The following is a 15,400-nucleotide window of genomic DNA, read 5'->3' as shown; positions in this document are numbered from 1 at the left end:
ACCAGCCCCTGCCGCGTCGGACCCGCCCCCTGGGTGCATGCTGGGGAGGGGTCTCCCTTTGTGAGGAATGAAGAAATGGACCATGCCTTGGCGCTTGCCCCGGTCCCACCCCCTTCTGCCAGAGACCCCCAGATCTGTCCCACTCCTGCCCAGGCCCCCACAGGCCCCCTTGACTCGAAAGATGTAGAGCTGGCCACGCCCACCCAGTAGGCCACACCCACTCCATCTACGCCCACCCAGTAGGCCGCCCCCCACCCACCCCAAGGGCAACCGCAATGCTGATGCGGCCCTCAATGAAATTGAGTTTGACACCCCTGGTATAAGGCAATGGTGGTGAACCTATGGCACGGGTGCCAGAGGCGGCACTCAGAGCCCTCTCTGTGGGCACGCGCGCCCTCGCCCCAGTCCTGGGCCTTCAGCTGGGTTTTATGAAACCTTTTCACCTTAGGCCTCCACCGCCGTGTGCAAAAAGAAAAAAAAGTTCAATCAATGTCAATTTCACCTTCTTGCCAGGAAAAAAAAAGATCTTGCAAAGTTGGAATTGATTGATTGAACTTTTTAGTCCCACCCAGTCTGCTGTTACCACCGCAGCCACGCCCATCCAATGGGCCACACCCACCCGGCACCCAACCATGCATAAGTGGGTTTTGGGTTGCAGTTTGGGCACTCGGTCTCTAAAAGGTTCACCATCACTGGTATAAGTTCTCCTGCCTGAGCAGGGGGTTGGACTAGAAGACCTCCAAGGTCCCTTCCAGTCCTGGGCTTCTGTGTTCTATCTTCTACCCCAGCCAGGATGCCAGCTGAGAGGCTGCCCATGCAAGAATGGGTTTTTTTTCCCCAAGCAAAGGCAAGGAAAGACCAGGCCCAACCAGTAGCAGCTCACTCCCTGAGGATGGGGGGGACGGGGGGCTGAAGGAGGACTGGAGTCAACCCCTGTGGCTGGCGGTCATCTTCTTTGGAGATACCTCCAAAGGGGGGGGGTCCCCATAGATCCCCCCAAAGGGCATATGCACGTCGTGAAGCCATTATTTGGATTAAGGATTCAAATAATGGATTCGTCCAGGAAGCTTCGGTGGGCTGCATGGTTTTTGTCCATGTCTAAATTTGCACTCGGCTCACCTCCCTTTTGGGAGCTGCATTGGCGGCTTATTTGCTTCCGGGTCCAATTCGAGGTGCTGGTTGTCACCTTTAAAGCCCCGCGTGGCCCTGGGTTACCATCTTTCCCCAGTGGCTGACCCACCAGAGCAGGCAGGCAGGCAGGGGGGGTTAGGGGTCCCCTCCCTTGAGGAGGTCCAGGAGGAGGGTCTTCTCCGTGGTGGCTCCCTCTCTGTGGATCATCATCCCTGCAGAGATAAGACTGGTCCCCACTTTGACGCTCTTCCAAAAGGTCCTGAAGTCGGGGTTCTGTTGACAGACCTGGGGACCCCAGGGGGAAACAGACCCCACCAAGGGGGTGGCTGGATTGCTGTTGCCAGTGTGTGTGTGTGTGTGTGTAGATGGGGTTCATTGGTTTTTTGTTTCTATAAGCCACTTGGGGTCCCTGTGAGTTGGGTGGCCGTAGACATTTTCTTAATAAATAAATTCATACAAAGGCACCTTCCCTTACTCAAAAAAGCTGGTCTGGAAAGAGTCAGACTGCTGAAACATCCAGATATTCTGATTTTTTCCTCCCCATTTTTTTTGAAGGTAAGCAACATCCTACAAAGGAAGGAGCGGAAGGCAGCAGGGGAGAAAAAACAACAGAACGAACTCTGCTTCCTGGTCATTTTATGTCCTTGCAAAACCATCCTCGTTTCCACCATATGACACACGACACACACACACACACACACACCTTGGCCTTGTGTGTCTAAAGTTCTTGCCTCCCTCTGGCAGAGTTGTGGAGATGGAGATGCCACCAGAGGCCATCTAGTCCCACCCACTGCAACCTGCCCTTTCCTTCTTGGGCCCTCTCCTCTTGCTTACTACCCACCCCTCAAAAGGTTGTGACTCCCACCACTCTCAGTTTACTTCTATGTTTCTCCCAACACACCCAGCGCCGATTGGCAGAGTTAAGGGCCCTGCTTAGTTCGCCCGTCTGTGCTGGAAGTTGACTTCCAGGTGCTTCACTCGTGGGATAATATTGGAACTACGAAGTCCTTGCGGGTTGTTCTGCTGCCCTGCTCTCTACACACATACACACACACACATACAAACACGGCATGAGTTCTACAGGTGTTTATTCAAGCTCCCCCAAATGGGTCCTTGGAAAGGACCCCCGTTGCACAGGTCCAGATTCTGAGCTTAGCACGGCAAGAGTCACTGGGTAACTGAGTCCAACGGGCACACACAAAATCCAGGACTTGAACACATCAGGATGCACAGCACAAGGACACAAGGCACGGAACTGGGCACATGGCTCCAGCAATGCTCAAGTCGTCAGGGTGGGATTAAGTAGGCCAGGCCAGTGCAGCCCTTCATGCAAGGTGAGGTTGCCTCCTCGCGAATAGCCTAGCTCAAGGCTTTTCAACCAGTGGTACGGGTACCACCTGTGGTACATTGGCACCTGGCAGGGGGTACGCGACCATCCTAGAAAAGGGGTAGCGGGGGAGGGGAATGAGCTGAACGGGTGGCAGCACCGCACAAGCCTGAGCGAGAGACGGATGGAGCTGCAGAGCTGTCGGGGCTCAGCGGAAGCGCCAGGATCAGCGCCAGGATCCAGCTGGAGCTCGGCGCTGATCCTGGCGCTTCGGCTGAGCCCAGAAGAAGCGCCAATCAGCTGGAATGTTGCAGCCTCTCCAGGATCTTGTGATTTACATTCAGATGCTTGGCAACTGATTCATATTTATGATGGTCACAGTGTCCCAGGGTCATGTGAAGGGACCAAAACCTGCTGCAACCACCCAGCAGACGGGGGGGATAAAAACCAAACACCCCCCACCCCACCCTCGCTGCCAATCCTCAACAGAAATGCTCACAACAATGAAAACCTCGGACAGGAGGGAGAGCGCGGCCGGGCGGGCAGGCAGGTGTCTTGCTCGGCTGTGGCTTGGGGGGCACTTTTTTCAGTGCCATTGTAACTTCGAACAGTCAATAAGTGAACTGTTGTAAGTTGAGGACTACCTGTACTTCATCAGTTTTTTCCTTTTTGGGGGGGGTCATCAAGTTTTTGACACCTTGCTAGGCAACTGGTGGTACTTGGATATTGCCATATCCTAAAAGTGGTACAATGGGTGAAAAGGTTGAAAAGCCCTGGCCTAGCTGACGGGCATTGTGCCTGCCTCCTCTCTGCTCTCTGTCCTTGGATCAATGGGAGGAGGTGTGAACTCCACCTCCTCCTCATTGCTAATGGGAGGCAGCTGCCCCTGGTCCTCACCTGGAGCCCCCTGGCCAACGTGGTGCAGCTGTGGCTCCCCTCCCTCAGCCTCAGCCAGTGGCTTGTCCGATGGAGGCAGCTGGGGCTGCTCCCTCAGGCTAGCAGTCCCCGAGCCCCCATCCTGACCTTGGCTCCATGCTTTGCTCTGCAGACTCAAACTCACCCTCCTCCTCCTCCTCTTCTGAACTCGCATCTGGAGAGCGAGTTCAAGACAGTCGTGTGAGTGGTGAGATCTGTGCAACACCTGGAAAAACATCAGGAAAGATCTCGAAGGAGCGGTTTGCAAGCACTGAGACAGGAGCAAGCTAATTGCTAGAAACCAGCATCACCTTGCTGAAAACTGGCTGGGCCAGATGGCGACCCAGATTAGGAGAGTAGGGAAATGCTGTGGATGTCCTTGTGCAGAGACTGGAGGCTTGCAAAAAAGGGAATAACACTTCACACGAAGTATTAGTATCGCTTTATAAAAACCCTTAGTGAGGCCACACCTGGAATACTGCAGCCAATTTTGGTCACCATATCACAAAAAAGATGTTGAGAGTTTGGAAAAAGTTCAGAGAAGAGCAACTAAGATGATCCAAGGGCTGGAGACCAAAACATACGAAGAACGGCTGCGGGACTTGGGTTTGGCCAGTCTAAAGAAAAGAAGAAATAGGGTGGACATGATAGCAGCGTTCCAGTATTTGAGGGGCTGCCACAAAGAAGAAGGGGGTCACATTATTCTCCAAAGCACCTGAAGGCAGGATAAAAAACAATGGTTAGAAACTGATCAAAGAGAGAAGCAATTGAGGAGAAACTTCCTGACAGTGAGGACAATCAACCAGTGGAACAGCTTGCCACCAGAAATTGTGGGTGCTCCATCACTGGAGGTTTTTAAGAAGAGACTGGACAGTCACCTGTCTGAGATGGTATAGATTGTCCTGCCTGAGCGGGGGGCTGGACTAGAAGACCTCCAAGGTCCCTTCCAGCTCTATTCTATTCCAATGTGGGATGGCTGGGCAACCGTACCTGACACGCCATCCTCAGTGTCTCCACGGAAGGAGTATCGGGGTGGGGGCTCTGGGTTTTCTCCCGGGCCCAGAGCTCTTCATATAATAATAATAATAATGATAAAGTTGGAAGGGACCTTGGAGGTCATCTAGTCCAACACTCTGCTCAGGCAGGAAACCCTATACCATTTCGGACAAATGGCTGTCCAGTCTCTTCTTAAAACCTTCCAGTGTTGGCGCATTCACCGCTTCTGGAGGCAGGTGGTTCCACTGGTTAATTGTTCTGACTATCAGGAAGTTTCTCCTTAGTTCCAGGTTGCTTCTCTCCTTGATGAGTTTCCATCCGTTGCTTCTCGTCCTGCCTTCAGGCGCTTTGGAGAATAGCTTGACTCCCTCTTCTTTGGGGCAGCCCCTGAGATATTGAAACACCATGATGTAAAAAAGATGCTGAGACTCTGGAAAGAGTGCAGAGAAGAGCAACAAAGATGTGAATCACCCTTGTAAGTCACTGAAGGCCTGAGCCTCATCCAAATACAGGTAGTCCTTGATTTACAGCCATTCGTTTAGCGACTATTCAAAGTTAAAACAGCACTGAAAAAATTGACATGATTATTTTTCTCACTTACGACCGTGGCGGCATCCCCCAGGTCACGTGATCAAAATTCAGACCACCGACTCCTATTTACAACCTTTCTGCCACGGAGAGCGTGGAGGCTGTGGTTGTGTTACATTTCAGGGACTGCACAAACCAGATTGCCGAGTGCGCCTTTGGTGTTGACAAAAGGGAGGCTTGTTGTATAAACTACGCTCTCCTAGAGTGCCAAGCCAATTAAACACAAACTTATCTCCTTTCCGCATCTATAGGTGGCAAGGATATTATTTGCAGCACTTAATCAAGGTTACCAATAATTCCCCTTTTGTCTCTGTCCTGAATGGCCTGCTTCTCCCAAAGGCCAGTTTCCCTCCTCCCCTCCCCCCCACTCCTTCGGAGGGTCCCGCTGCAGGGGAAATAGCCCGGTCTCTACTGGTCTGTGGTAGGCCTCGCTAAGACCACCCTACGTCCAGTTTTGGTCCCCATGATGTAAAAAAGATGCTGAGACTCTGGAAAAAGTGCAGAGAAGAGCAACAAAGATGATCAGTGGGCTGGAGGCTAAAACATGCGAAGAACAGCTGCTGGAATGGAGTTAATAATAATAATAGTAATAGTAATAGTAATAATAATAATAATAATAATAATAATAATAATAATAATAATAATAATAATAATAATAATAATAATGATGATGATGATAAAGTTGGAAGGGACCTTGGAGGTCATCTAGTCCAACCCCCTGCTCAGGCAGGAAACCCTATACCATTTTGGACAAATGGCTGTTCAGTTTCTTCTTAAAAACTTCCAGTGTTGGAGCATTCACCGCTTCTGGAGGCAGGTGGTTCCACTGGTTAATTGTTCTAACTGTCAGGAAGTTTCTCCTTAGTTCTAGTTCAGGGCTTTTCAACCACTGGTTGATTTTTTCTCACCATCAGGAAACTCCTTAATTCCAGGTTGCTTCTCTCTGTGACCAGTTGCCATCCGTTGCTTCTTGTCCTGGAAAAGAGCTTGACTCCCTCTTCTTTGGGGCAGCCCCTGAGATACTGGAAGACTGCTATACTGTCCCCCCTGGCCCTTCTCCTCATTAAAAGTAGACATCTTACAACCATTTCATTTAGTGCCAGGGTCCTCAACCCCTGGTCTGTGGACCGGTACCGGGCCGCAGCATGCCGTTAACTGGTCCATACAAACAAGCAAAGCCCCCTCCGTGGGATGCAGGCCGCACACAAAACCACACCAGACCTGCAGTCTGCGGAAAAATCTCTCTCCACGGAACGGGTGGTCCCTGGTGCCCAAAAGGTTGGAGACCTCTGCTTTGGAGAACAGGTGGACCCCCCTTTTCTTTGGGGCAGCCCCTGAGATATTGGAGCACTGCTACTACAGGTATTCCTTGACTAATCGAGGAGAGAAACTCACCGAGGAGAGAAGCAACCTGGAACTAAGGAGAAACTTCCTGACAGTGAGAACAATTAACCAGTGGAACAACCTGCCTCCAGAAGTGGTGAATGCTCCAACACTGGAAGTTTTTAAGAAGAGACTGGACAGCCATTTGTCCAAAATGGTATAGGGTTTCCTGCCTGATCAGGGGGTTGGACTAGATGGCCTCCAAGGTCCCTTCCAACTTTTTTATTTTTATTATTTTTATTTTTATTTTTATTTTTATTTTTATTTTTATTATTTTTATTTTTATTTTTATTTTTATTTTTATTTTTATTATTATTATTATTATTATTATTATTATTATTATTATTATTATTATTATTATTATTATTATTATTATTATGGACCACAGCTGAGCCCAAATGTTATGTTGCTAAGTGAGAAATTTGTTAAATGAGTTTTGCCCCATTTTACAACATTTTTCTGCCCCATTTGTTAAGCGAATCACTGCAGTTGTTAAATTAGTGACACCGTTGTGACGTGAATCAGGCTTCCCCATGGACTTTGCTTGTCAGAAGGTCGCAAAAGGGGATCACGTCACACACACACACACACACACAAGGGACTCTGCGACCGTCATAACTATGAATCAGTTGCCAGGCATCCGAATGTAAACCACACGACCCTGGGGATGCTGCAACGGTCCTAAGTGTGAAAAATGGTCCTAAGTCCCTTTTTTTCAGTGCTGTTGTGACTTCAGATGGTCACTAAGTGGATTGTCGTAAGTCAAGGACTGCCTGTATGTCATCTGTAGTGCTTCTTTGCACTAGACTAGACGCCCCCAATTCCTGCAACCGTTCTTCGTAAAACAATAATAATAACAATAACAATAACAATAACAACAACAACAACAACAATAGTAGTAGTAATAATAATAATAATAATAATAATAATAATAATAATAATAATAATAATAATAATAAAGTTGGAAGAGACCTTGGAGGTCATCTAGTCCAACCCCCTGCTCAGGCAGGAAACCCTATACCATTTTGGACAAATGGCTGTCCAGTTTCTTCTTTAAAACTTCCAGTGTTGGAGCATTCACCGCTTCTGGAGGCAGGTGGTTCCGCTGGTTAATTGTTCTCACTGTCAGGAAGTTTCTCCTTAGTTCTAGGTTGCTTCTCTCCTTGGTGAGTTTCCATCCGTTGCTTCTTGTCCTGCCTTCAGGCGCTTTGGACATGCTATCATGTCTCCCCTCGTCCTTCTCTTCGTTAAACTAGACATACCCAATTCCAGCAACCGTTCCTTATATGTTTTAGCCTCCAGTCCCCTAATCATCTTTGTTGCTCTTCTCTGCACTCTTTCCAGAGTCTCAGCATCTTTTTTACATCGTGGTGACCAAAACTGGATGCAGTATTCCAAGTGTGGCCTTACCAAGGCCTTGTAAAGTGGTATTAATACTTCACGTGATCTTGATTCTACATTTTACCCTGGCTCAGATCCTTGAAATTTAATTTACTTGAATCTTGCCCAGATCCTCAAAATCTTCCCCTGAACTTGCTCCAGTTTGTGACTGTCCTGGAGGGGGACAGGGGTGCCCAGACCTGGATGGAGACCCCAAGTGACCGGACACCTAGAAAGCAAATGAGAGAGAAACCGTGGTTCTTCTGATCTAGAGTAATTAACAGAGGAACAGACTAACAAAGTTGGAAGGGACCTTGAAGGTCTTCTATCCAACCCCCTGCTTAGGCAGGAAACCCTGAACCCAGTGGGATTACTCAAGAGCAAGGGTGTCCAGGCTTGGCCACTTTAAGACCTGTGGACTTCTGGGAGCTGAAGTCCACAGGTCTTAAAGTGGCCAAGCCTGGCCACCCCTGCCCCAAACTATTAGCTGAGCAAATGTGGGGTGCATCCTTGACCATTGGGCCCCCAGAGTCCAATGGCACTCCAGGTGGGTCCATTTCTGGGCTTTTTAGGGGTCATCCAAGTCCGTATGAACCCATTTACCCATGGGCTCACCCAGCCCAGATTTCACCGCTTCATTAACTCTGAGGAGAGATTGGAAGGNTCCTCCTCCTCCTCCTCCTCCTCCTCCTCCTCCTCCTCCCTTTTGGCACTGATGATGTTACCTAGTGTGGTGATGAAACACCCTCAAAGATTCCTTCAACTCAGCTGTGTCTTCTGCTTTCCTCCCCCCCCCACACACATACTTTGCCTTCTCTGACTGGCAGTAAGTCTCCGGGAGGTTAGGCCCCCTCCCCACCCCCTTGCCCGCTGATCCTCTTCAACCGCTGTGCCCAGGATCCCAGATGGACCTCAGGTGGCCAGTGGTCCTCCCGAGGGTGGCCAGGTGCTGCTTCAACCACGGGCAGACCAGGCCGCAGTCTTCCCTCTCCACCAGAGCTGGACGTTCCTTGCGGGTGGCCCATGGGCCGCCCCATGGCCACTGCCAGAAGAGCGTCTTCTGCTGTGAGGGTTGGGAGAGAGACCGGCTGTGCCCCCCAGGGGAAGAGCGGGTGCTGGGGGGCGTTCGGCCAGGAAGTGCCTCATGGGAAGGTCTGACCTTGCTCGGAGCCTCTTATCGCTGGCAGCTGAAGAGGCCGAGGAAGGAGAAACTTGGGTGGACTTTGCCAGAACGGATCAAAAGTCCACTTGGCAAGGGAAGTTGGGAAGGAGCCACTTCTGGCGCTGTACTCCCACCACCGGGGGCCCACGGAAACGTCAGAGCCCTCTCCTTGGGGCCGCAGGGCCGGGTCCAGGCTGGCAGGGGGTGCCCAGGGAGGCTGCCCTTCGCCCAGCCTTCCCCAAAGGCTTCTGGGGCTGCTCAGAGCCTTGGCTGGGAGACGGGCATTCCCGTGGCCAGCCATGTTAACTGGGGGTTGGGGGGCTACCCAAAGGTCAGAGGGCTCCCTGCTTCAACACTGGAAGTTTTTAAGAAGAGACAGGACAACCCTTTGTCTGAAATGGTATATAGGGTTTCCTGCCTGAGCAGGGGGTTGGACTAGATGACCCTCCAAGGTCCCTTCTGAGTCTGTTATTCTGTTATTCCTTCCTTCCTTCCCTCCCTCCCTCCTTCCCTCCCTTCTCCAACACTGGAAGTTTTAAAGAAGAGACTGGACAGCCATTTGTCTGAAATGGTATATAGGGTTTCCTGCCTGAGCAGGGGGGTTGGACTAGATGACCTCCAAGGTCCCTTCTGAGTCTGTTATTCTGTTATTCTTTTTTTCCTTCCTTCCTTCCTTCCTTCCTTCCTTCCTTTCTTTCTTCCTCCCTCCCTCCCTCCCTCCCTCTCTCCCTTCTCCAACACTGGAAGTTTTTAAGAAGAGACTGGACAGCCATTTGTCTGAAATGGCATAGGGTTTCCTGCCTGGGCAGGGGGTTGGACTAGATGACCTCCAAGGTCCCTTCCAACAACTTCTTCTTCTTCTTCTTCTTCTTCTTCTTCTTCTTCTTCTTATTATTATTATTATTATTATTATTATTATTATTATTATTATTATTATTATTATTGCCATTTTCTTCCTGCCTAAAAACTGATCAAGGAGAGAAGCAACCTGGAACTAAGGAGAAACTTCCTGACAGTGAGAACAATGAACCAGTGGAACAACCTGCCTCCAGAAGTTGTGGGTGCTTCATCACTGGAAGGTTTTCAAGAAGAGACTGGACAGCCATTTGTCTGAAATGGTATACAGGGTCTCCTGCTTGAGCAGGGGGTTGGACTGGAAGACCTCCAAGGTCCCTTCCGACTCTGTTATTCTCTCTCCAAGGTCCCTTCTGACTCATGATCGTACGGGCTTTCACGCCACCAGGGAGCTGCCTCCATTTCCAGTGGCATCAGCAGCTGGCATTTCCAGTGGCATCAGCAGCTGGCACCGGGCCAACCATCCCAAGGAAACCAGCCTTTGCTCAATGTTCCACCTTTAATTGAGAACTGATAACAGCCACCAGTGTCAATTTGTTTTTACAAGCTACAATTACGGTTGTAAACAGCACCACTTGGGTTCATTGGCCAAGTGAGGGGGGGGGAGGCCACCTCCAGCTCAACTGAGAGCCCCTGCCAGCCAGGGCTTCTTCGGTAGAAACCACGGCCAACCGGCCCGAGAGCTGGAAGGCCCAGCCGGTAAGTCAGGTCTCTGGGGCTGCCCCACTCCACGGAAATGAGGAATTATTTAATCTAGTGCTTTATATAGGTCAAAACCAGGACTAAGAATTGTCCCTGGGGGTCTCTGGGCAGCCAGTGTAGGACCTGGGCATTTTACGTTCACGGCACGGCCTTCTGCATTAATTATAGTCTCCAGGGAGTCTTCAAGGGCAGCCCCACCCAGAACATTTTGCAGTAGTCTAGTCTAAGGTAAAGATGAGGTCATGACTAACTCTGCCTTCTGCCCCAGTTAAGGCCGCAATTGGCACACGAGCCCCAGCGACAGCTTCCACTCCCCCCTTGAGCAACAGGGCCGAGTCCCGGAGGGTATTGAACCCGCTGCTTTCTCAAGAGCCGACGCTCGCAGTGGGTCAGCAGTCAATCTCGGCTTCGACTTCCAGGTCTCACGGCTTCCGTGTTGCCAGGAAAGGCCCTCCTAGCCTGGGGGGGGGCTGGTATACTACAGGTACTCCTCAGCTTACAACCACTCGGTGAGTGAGCCTTTGAAGTTACCATAGCACTGAAAAACAGGACTTATAGCCGGTCCTCACCCTTACGACCATCGCAGCATTCCCACAACAGGCCTGTATTGATGAGGATTGTGGCATCCCAGGGGGGTCACGTGACCCCCGTTTGCGACCTTCCCAGCCAGCTTCTGCCAAGCGAAGTCAACGGGGGAAGCTGGGTTCACTTAATGACCGCACATTTCACTTAACCGCTGCAGTGACTCGCTTAACGACGGTGGCAGAAAAGGACGTCAAATCAGATGCAACTTATTTAACAATGAAATGTCTGGGCCCAGTTCTGGCCGTAAGTCGGGGACTACCCGGATCGGCAATGGGGAAGCCCGATTCACTTAACAACCTTGCGACTAACTTAACAACTGCAGTGATTCACTTAGCAACTGTGGGAAGAAAGGTCGTAAAATGGGGCAAAACTCACAACTTAACAACTGTCTTGTTTATCAACAGAAATTTTGCACTCTATTGTGGTACTAACTTGAGGACCATCTAAACTAGGGGTAGGCAACCTTGGCTCTTTCATGACTCGTGGACTTCAACTCCCAGAATTCCTGAGCCAGCCATGCTGAGGGGAAAGGTAGAGGTTTCCAAGCTGAGCCAGGCTGGCTCAGGAATTCTGGGAGTTGAAGTCCACCAGTCATGAAGGGGCCATAGTTCCCCCATGCTGGCTCAGGAATTCTGGGAGTTCAAGTCCACAAATCGTAAAAGGGCCAAGTTTCCCCACCCCTGGCCTAGGTCTACCCTTTTCATGACTGTCTTTTCATACTCTGCCTAAATAGTTCTTGATATTCTGCATAATGCCTAGGCCAGGGGTGGGCAACCTTGGCTCTGGTGGACTTCAACTCCCAGAATTCCTGAGCCAGCCATGATGAGGGGAAAGGGAGAGGTTTCCAAGCTGAGCCATGCTGGCTCAGGAATTCTGGGAGTTGAAGTCCACCAGTCATGAAGGGGCCATAGTTCCCCCACCCCTGATTTAAACAGTCCTGGACAAATGGCTGCCCAATCTTTTCTCCAAAACCTCCAGTGACGGAGCTCCGCCATGCTTGAAGGGAAGCTGGTCCATACCCATCTGGGATGCATCCCCCAGCTGGACACAGGGCAGAGCAATTTTGGGCCGAGAATGAGCCGTAGGGCCAGTCCACCCCTGGGCAGGCCCTGGCAGGAGGCCCGGCCATCAGGTCTCCAGGGCTTTCTGGCCAACAGAGAGACCCTCCTGCACCTGCAGCTGTTTCAAGGAATCCAGATGCTTCCTTGGTAGAGAGTCTGGGAGGAGACGGGCAGGCACCTGCCCTGCCCTCTGGTGTCTGCTTGGGGCAGTGCCAGCACCTTTGGCAAAGTAGCTGCCTTGTGGGCATCACCCCAACCAGCCCTCCCTGTCTAGTGGGGGGTGCAGAGAGAGATGCCCCTCCCTTCCTGAAGTCAAAGTCATCTCCCAGGAGTGCTCAGAAGAATAGAATAGAATAGAATAGAATAGAATAGAATAGAATAGAATAGAATAGAATAGAATAGAATAGAATAGAATAGAATAGAATAGAGCTGGAAGGGACCTTGGAGGTCTTCTAGTCCAGCCCCCTGCTCAAGCAGGAGAACCTATACCATCTCAAACAAGTGACTGTCTAGTCTCTTCTTATAAACCTCCAGTGATGGAACGCCCACGACTTCTGGTGGCAAGCTGTTCCACTGGTTAATTGTCCTCCCTGTTAGGAAGTTTCTCCTTAATTCCAGGTTGCTTCTCTCTTTGGTCAGTTTCCAACCATTGTTTCTCATCCTGCCCTCTGGTGCTTTGGTGAACAACCTGGCCCCCTCTGCCTTGTGGCAGCCCCTCAGATACTGGAATGCTGCTTTCATGTCTCCCCTATTTCTTCTTTTCTGTACACTAGCCAAGCCCAAATCCTGCAGCCATTCTTTATATGTTTTAGTCTCCTGGCCTTGGATGATCTTAGATAATAATAATAATAATAATAATAATAATAATAATAATAATAATAATAATAATAATAATAATAACAACAACAACAACAACAACAACAACAACAACAATAATAATAATAAAGTTGAAAGCTACCTTGGAGGTCATCTAGTCCAACCCCCTGCTCAGGCAGGAAACCCTACCATTTCAGACAAATGGCTGTCCAGTCTCTTCTTAAAACTTCCAGTGTTGGAGCATTCACCACTTCTGGAGGCAAGGAGTTCCACTGGTTAATTGTTCTGTCAGGAAGTTTCTCCTTAGTTCTAGGTTGCTTCTCTCCTTGATCAGTTTCCCTCCGTTGCTTCTTGTCCTGCCTTCAGGTGCTTTGGTGAATAGCTTGACTCCCTCTTCTTTGGGGCAGCCCCTGAGATACTAGAAGACGGCTATCATGTCCTCCCTCATCCTTCTCTTTATTAAACTAGACATACCCAATTTCAGCAGCCCTTCCTTATGTGTTTTAGCCTCCAGTCCCCTAATCATCTTTGTTGCTCTTCTCTGCACTCTTTCTAGAGTGTCAACATCTTTTTTACATTGTGGTGACCAAAACTGGATGCAGTATTCCAAGTGTGGCATTGTAAAGTGATCTTAACACTTCACGTGCTCTTCTCTGAATTACTAAGGCTTTACAAAGTGATACTAATACTTCACGTGATCTTGATTCTATGCCTCTGTTTATGCAACCCAGGATTGTATTAGCTTTTTTGGCTGCTGCTGCACACGGCTGGCTCATGGTCAAGTGATCATCCACTAGGACTCCGAGGTCCCTCTCACAGTGGCTGTTTTTAAGCCAGGTCTCACCCAATCAGTATTTATACCTTTGGTTTTTCCTGCCTAAATGTAAAACTTTGCTTTTCTCCACATTAAAACTCATTTTGTTGGACAGGGCCCATTGTTCAAGTTTGTCAAGACCTTTTTGAATCCTGAACTTGTCTTCTGGGGTGTTGGATGCTCCTGCCAGTTTGGTGTCATCTGCAAATTTGATGAGTTCCCCTTCTATTCCCTCATCTAAGTCATTGATGAAGATATTGAAGAGTCCTGGGCCTAAGACGGAACCTTGTGGTATCCAACTGCTTACTTCTCTCCATGTGGATGTAGTGCCATTGAGGACTACTCGCTGAGTACGGTTTGTCAGCCAGGTACAAATCCATCTGGTGGTGAGCCCCTGGTCCAGGAAGAATGGCCCTTGGACCAGGCATTGCACCCAGTTTGGGTAACCCCAATATAGACTCTGGAAAGGGTGCAGAGAAGAGCAACAAAGATAATCAGGGGGCTTGAGACAAAAACATATGAAGAACTGAGTAGGTCTGAGGCTGAGGAATTCTGGGAGTTGAAGTCCACAAGTCTTAAGGTGCCCAAGGTTGAGGACCCCTGGTCTAAAATATTAGCCATCTTTTGAGGGTTTCTTTTGCATCTTATGTTATAATATTTTCTATTCCGTTTTGATAAGATTTTTTTATCAACGGAACAACTGCAATGTTGATGCTATCAGAGCTTTGAATCTGAGTCGTAAGCAGCTTCTTCTGGGTCTATTTTTCTGCTCCGGGTCCTCCTGCAGGCCAGGCCGCACAACCAGGGCGAGGGTGGCCGAAGGAACAGCAGTATCAGGACCATGGACAGATCTCTGGTCTCTGCTGGCTGTTCCTTCCTGCGGGGTTGAGGAATTCTGGGAGTTGAAGTCCACAAGTCTTAAAGTGGCCAAGGTTGAGGACCCCTGTTTTAGACACTTCAAAAATTCAAAATGGTTCACAGAGGCTCCAGCAGTGTGGAATGGCCCACCTGGACACGATAATTCAACAAATACAAAAATTAATTTCAACAGAACTGTGGCCAATAACAATAAAATAAAGTCAATCCAGAAAGGAGTGACAATAATTTTGATGAAAATGTGATCGTCAATAAGAAAAACAACGGAACAAAACAATTAATGCAGCACTGAATTGCCCTTCCCGTGGCGAGTTGACTTAGACCTCAGTAGTGGACTGGACTGGACTGGACTGGACTGGGAGAAATGGCTATTCTGCACTTGACAGGAAAAAACAGACCAGACCAAAGACGGATGTAGTTTCATTGCATTTTCCTTTTATTATGATTTTATTATGCTTAAGCTTAATATTAGTAATATTGATATTAGTAGTGATACTTTGTAATCAATATATATAAACCTTACAATTACATTTTAATATATTTATGGATTAGTGAGGAATTAAGTTCCCCTTTACCTCCTGTGGCAGAGGCCCACCCCAGAGTCAATCCCGGGGGGGGGCAAAATCTGTGAGTATTATGCGAAAAGTTACAAACCTCTTGACTTTTCCCACAATTCACCATTCAACCGGGGCTCGTCAAATACGCCCCTTTTTTTCCCTAGCTCGGTCTGCAGTCATTTCAGCTCACAGGTTCTCCCACAGGGGCCAGGATTCAACACTGCAAGATTCTACACCAGTGGTTCTCAACCT

This window comes from Protobothrops mucrosquamatus, unplaced genomic scaffold, assembly GCF_001527695.2.
Source record: "Protobothrops mucrosquamatus isolate PMUCROS unplaced genomic scaffold, P.Mucros_1.0 scaffold6059, whole genome shotgun sequence".
Classification (NCBI taxonomy): Eukaryota; Metazoa; Chordata; class Lepidosauria; order Squamata; family Viperidae; genus Protobothrops; species Protobothrops mucrosquamatus.
This window is presented reverse-complemented; position numbering follows the sequence as displayed.